The sequence below is a fragment of the Rhineura floridana genome, chromosome 9 (genome assembly GCF_030035675.1).
Source record: "Rhineura floridana isolate rRhiFlo1 chromosome 9, rRhiFlo1.hap2, whole genome shotgun sequence".
Lineage (NCBI taxonomy): Eukaryota > Metazoa > Chordata > Lepidosauria > Squamata > Rhineuridae > Rhineura > Rhineura floridana.
In genome coordinates, this window is record NC_084488.1 from 73031080 (window position 1) to 73037079 (window position 6000).

Genomic DNA, 6000 nt, shown 5'->3' on the forward strand with positions numbered 1-6000 from the left:
TGTGTCCAAAGTATGATAACCTCAATTTCATAATTTTAGCTTCTAGTGATAGTTCTGGTTTAATTTGTTCTAACAACCAATTATTTGTCATTTTCATGGTCCATGGTATGCACAAAGCTCTCCTCCAACACCACATTTCAAATTAGTTGATTTTTCTCTTGTTCACTTTGTTCACTTTTTTCACTGTCCAACTTTCACATCCATACATACAGATCGGGAATACCATGGTCTGAATGTTCCTGACTTTAGTGTTCAGTGATACATCTTTGCATTTGGCCAACCAGGGTTTCTTCCAGCCCATTTTTTCTTCATTGATTTCTAGATGCAAAACACTAATTTCCTTATTTAGAATTTTACCTTATAATATACAATCCATTATTTAAAAGGCTCATGAATGGATATAAAATATTTCTCCTCTTAACATATTTTAAGTCTGGCATTCTAACTTCCATATTATTGTAAATTAATATCAGTAATTCTGGGGATTCTTTCAGATTTCTTTTTCTTCAAAGGTGCTACTCTGGTATATCTGTTAAAAACGAAGTTGAACTTTTTTCCAATTTCAGTGACATTTCATAATACTAAAAAGAGGGTAAAAGTCCAAGTTTTACAGAAGTCGAGACTAGGAGGTTGGAAGCTGAAGGATAAGTAGGACAGAAGTGTTTTGCTGAAGGACTATTATACTGTAAGTGAGGAGTGGGGAATATTTCATCTTCCAGATGTTGCTGGACTACAGCTCCCATCTTCCTTGACCTTTGCCTAGTGTTGATGGGAATTGGTGTCCAAAAACATCTGGAAGGCCACAGATTCCCCACCTCTGCTGTAAGTCAAAGAATGGTCAAAGACACAACATAGAAAAGGTCAAAGCTGATAAAGCTCAATATAGCTAGAATGGGGCAATGATGCACAACTGAAGGGGAGGGAGAGTAAAACCAGGATTACAAAGTTGGGGCCAGGAATGGAGCAGGAAGCAAGTGTCCAGGTAAAGAAACCATCATAAGAAGTGGCCTTATACCAAGTCAAACCACTGGTTGATCTAGCTCAGTATTTTGTACACTATCCGGCAGCAGCTCTCCAGGGCTTCAAACTGGGGATAATCCCAGCCTTACCTGGAATGCTGGAGACTGAACCTAAGACCTTCCTTATGCAAAGCTACTGCTAAGTAATATTTAAAAAAGTTCTTGAATGAGTTGTTAATAATGAATGAGAGACTTGGTGTTCATAGAAGCTACAGTGTTATCCTTGAATTCAAGGATTCATATCCCTACAATTGTCTCATTAGATGAGCAAGCTGTTGCTTCCCAGCTGTATTCTCCCTGCTGTAAAATGGGAATATATTAGCTATCTCAGTGGTGAACAATAAAAATGTCAAGCACTTTTACTAATAATCTGTCCTACCAAATGTTGCAGGCTACAGATTGTCCATACGAAATCTATATGAGTTTGGGTGTATGTGTAGAGGCCCTGTGAAAATGGAGTATTAAACATGTGGACAGCAGGAGCAGTTCCAGCTGGTGCAATCCTGATCCCTGTTGGCACATTCATTTGTACATGCATTGACCATCTACATAAGGCTCATGTAGGACTTTATAAAATAAAACAATGCCACCCAGTTACAATGTGACTAAACAACAACAAAATGGATACGGAACAAATCACAGCATGAAGCAGATAGTCCAGATCTACTTTTGGGATCGATTGGCCTTAATTAATGCAATAATAACAACATTCAAACACGAGGAAAACTATGGCTGAAAGAGAAAGACATACGAATTAATATACTGCAAGTTGCTGATCTAGTTCTTGTTTGTATATTAATTATATGTCAGTCTCTAACCAGAATGGAGATGATTCAGCTCCAACCACCAATTACACTATGATTTCTTTTTATAAATCTGCCAATAGAGATGAAGGGCTATAATTATATTATATTAAATATATTTTATTATATTAAAGCTACATCTCATACAAACTGTTTTCTGTGTATTCAGAAAGCTTAAAAGATCTCCACTTGCTTTTCTAACAGCTTGATGTATTAGGGAAAACAATCACACATTTTCCAGGTTTTTGACCTATTAACATGCACCCAAAATGCTCAAATGAGTAACTTGCGGCCGATGGGTGAAATAAAATGAAGTCAACAGCAATTATGGTTGAAACAAAGGGCCACTTTATTAAATATATAACAAAACCCATAAAAGCGACATGCAGAGGGAAAACCTAGGTATGGGAACTAAACCTTAGGTAAGCAGCTTGCCCAACAGCTTTCGGGCGACCAGCCCCTGCTGGGGCAAAGGGCAAGCCCCTTTTGCTTACCCCTTGCCCTGGCCACACCTTGTAGGTGAGTAGGGGGGCCTTCCTGCATCACAGCCCCCCGGGGCCATAGAACCCTCGGGTGGATGAGGTAAGTTGGCCCCAAAAGCAGCCCATATCCTGCCCTTGGGCCGTAAAATCCTGAGAGACAGGCCTCTGGAACCACCAATCACCTCCAAAGGTGCCTAAGGGGGCCACCTAGCTGATCTTTACCTAATTCCCTTCCTGTACCTTCCCGCATCAATACCCCAAACTTACCCCATTCAGAGTAATTAATTTTAGCATACCAAATGAGCAAAATTAGCAAAATTCAACCTATTAATTGTGACTCCCCCTAACCCGATTCCCTCCTCCTCCTATAGTGTGGAGCAGGCAAAAAACCTGCCTGCCAACTAGGGTGGGCAGGATAAAAATTCCTACTCAGCCCCGAAGCGACCTTGATGACACCATAAAAGAGGGAGGGTGGGGTGGGCATCTCGAGGCAAAGAGGAAGAAGGAGGGTGCGGAGCTGGCTTAAATAAGCCCAATGTTGCTCTGCCCCTTCACACAGCACGTCACACGTGCATATTGTATGCGACACGTGACGCTGCCCTTCCTCTAAATGGTGGCTGTGGCTTCACCCTCTAGCTGCAACTAAGCACCACCCACCCAGGCTTCGCGCGGTCAAGAAGCACTGGACTTGTGGCCAATGGGTGAAATAAAATGCAGACAACAGCAATTATGGTTGAAACAAAGGGCCACTTTATTAAATATATAACAAAACCCATTAAAGCGACCTGCAAAGGGAAAACCTAGGTATGGGAACTAAACCTTAGGCAAGCAGCTTGCCCAACAGCTTTCAGGCGACCAGCCCCTACTAGGGCAAAGGGCAAGCCCCTTTTGCTTACCCCGTGCCCCAGCCACATTTTGTAGGTGAGTAGGGGGGCCTTCCCGAGTCACTGCCCCCCAGGTCCGTAGAACCTTCGGGTGGATAAGGTAAGTTGGCCCCAAAAACAGCCCATATCCTTCCCTCAGGCTGTAAAACCCTGAGAGACAGGCCTCCGGAACCACCAATCACCTCCAAAGGTGCCCAAGGGGGCCACCTAGCTGATCTTTACCTAATTCCCTTCCCGTACCTTCCCACCATGAAAGGGGGACAAATCTCTATTTAGTCCCCCTTTACCCCACTGCCGAGAAGCACCTCTCGCAGACACCTCTGCAGGTCCCCCAAAATAAGTCATTACCTGCATCTGACAGGTGAACGCCATTGGCCCTATATAGTTCATCCTTTCAATGCTGTATGTGGGGATGCTAATACCAAACCCCCCATGCCCAAGAAGAGCCAACCAAAACCGCCAGTTGACCTTCCTCCTTGTTTGATCAATCCCCCATGGGTCCCTTGCACCACACCTCACCATGTGTGGGAGCATGTCTGACCACAGCAGACGTGCCAAAGGCCATCATTGCCTTGTCAACTGCATGTCCTCACATGTGTGCATCAGAGGACCTTGTCTCAAGTAACCGACGTCATTCCCACCCGGGGGAATGACCACCACCTGCAGCACCATCCGTGCTGAAACTTGCTGGAACTGAGTGGGTAGGAGCCCATCTCAACACATTCCTCTCTGGCCATGCACTGCCTGCAGCCCCTCGACTGAGGCCCAACTGTGAGCCTATGCTCGTATATTAGGATGCGCCTCTGCTCTGTCCCCATCCAGCAACCTACCAAAACAATTATATTTATTAGGCATTTGAATTCCCAGGCCCTCCAAAAGGGGTGAATATAGCCCTTATAAGCACCAGAGGACCAGTGTCCAAAGGCCTGCACCTTTGCCTGGGAAAACCCAAAACCTGCTGCCATATAAGCAGCTTTAAAAGAGGGCGAGTGTAGCCCTTGTAAGCACCAGGGGATCAGTGTCCAATGGCTGCACCCTTGCCTGGGAAAGCCCAATGCCTGCTGCCACAAAAGCAGCTCCAATTCTAAAAGATGGGATTCCAGAATCTGAGGCGTCATAAGAACATAAGAACATAAGAAGAGCCTGCTGGATCAGGCCAGTGGCCCATCTAGTCCAGCATCCTGTTCTCACAGTGGCCAACCAGGTGCCTGGGGGAAGCCCGCAAGCAGGACCCGAGTGCAAGAACACTCTCCCCTCCTGAGGCTTCCGGCAACTGGTTTTCAGAAGCATGCTGCCTCTGACTAGGGTGGCAGAGCACAGCCATCATGGCTAGTAGCCATTGATAGCCCTGTCCTCCATGAATTTGTCTAATCTTCTTTTAAAGCCATCCAAGCTGGTGGCCATTACTGCATCTTGTGGGAGCAAATTCCATAGTTTAACTCTGCGCTGAGTAAAGAAGTACTTCCTTTTGTCTGTCCTGAATCTTCCAACATTCAGCTTCTTTGAATGTCCACGAGTTCTAGTATTATGAGAGAGGGAGAAGAACTTTTCTCTATCCACTTTCTCAATGCCATGCATAATTTTATACACTTCTATCATGTCTCCTCTGACCCGCCTTTTCTCTAAAGTAAAAAGCCCCAAATGCTGCAACCTTTCCTCATAAGGGAGTCGCTCCATCCCCTTGATCATTCTGGTTGCCCTCTTCTGAACCTTTTCCAACTCTAGAATATCCTTTTTGAGATGAGGCGACCAGAACTGTACACAGTATTCCAAATGCGGTCGCACCATAGATTTATACAATGGCATTATGATATCGGCTGTTTTATTTTCAATACCTTTCCTAATTATCGCTAGCATGGAATTTGCCTTTTTCACAGCTGCCGCACACTGGGTCGACATTTTCATCGTGCTGTCCACTACAACCCCGAGGTCTCTCTCCTGGTCGGTCACCGCCAGTTCAGACCCCATGAGCGTATATGTGAAATTCAGATTTTTTGCTCCAATATGCATAATTTTACACTTGTTTATATCGAATTGCATTTGCCATTTTTCTGCCCATTCACTCAGTTTGGAGAGGTCTTTTTGGAGCTCTTCGCAATCCCTTTTTGTTTTAACAACCCTGAACAATTTAGTGTCATCAGCAAACTTGGCCACTTCACTGCGCACTCCTAATTCTAGGTCATTAATGAACAAGTTGGAAAGTACAGGTCCCAATACCGATCCTTGAGGGACTCCACTTTCTACAGCCCTCCATTGGGAGAACTGTCCGTTTATTCCTACTCTCTGCTTTCTGCTTCTTAACCAATTTCTTATCCACAAGAGGACCTCTCCTCTTATTCCATGACTGCTAAGCTTCCTCAGAAGCCTTTGGTGAGGTACCTTGTCAAACGCTTTTTGAAAGTCTAAGTACACTATGTCCACTGGATCACCTCTATCTATATGCTTGTTGACACTCTCAAAGAATTCTAATAGGTTAATGAGACAGGACTTTCCCTTGCAGAAGCCATGCTGGCTCTGCTTCAGCAAGGCTTGTTCTTCTATGTGCTTAGTTAATCTAGCTTTAATCATACTTTCTACCAGTTTTCCATGGACAGAAGTTAAGCTAACTGGCCTGTAATTTCCGGGATCCCCTCTGGATCCCTTTTTGAAGATTGGTGTTCCATTTGCCACTTTCCAGTCCTCAGGCACGGAGGAGGACCCGAGGGACAAGTTACATATTTTAGTTAGCAGATCAGCAATTTCACCTTTGAGTTCTTTGAGAACTCTCGGGTGGATGCCATCCGGGCCCGGTGATTTGTCAGTTTTTATATTG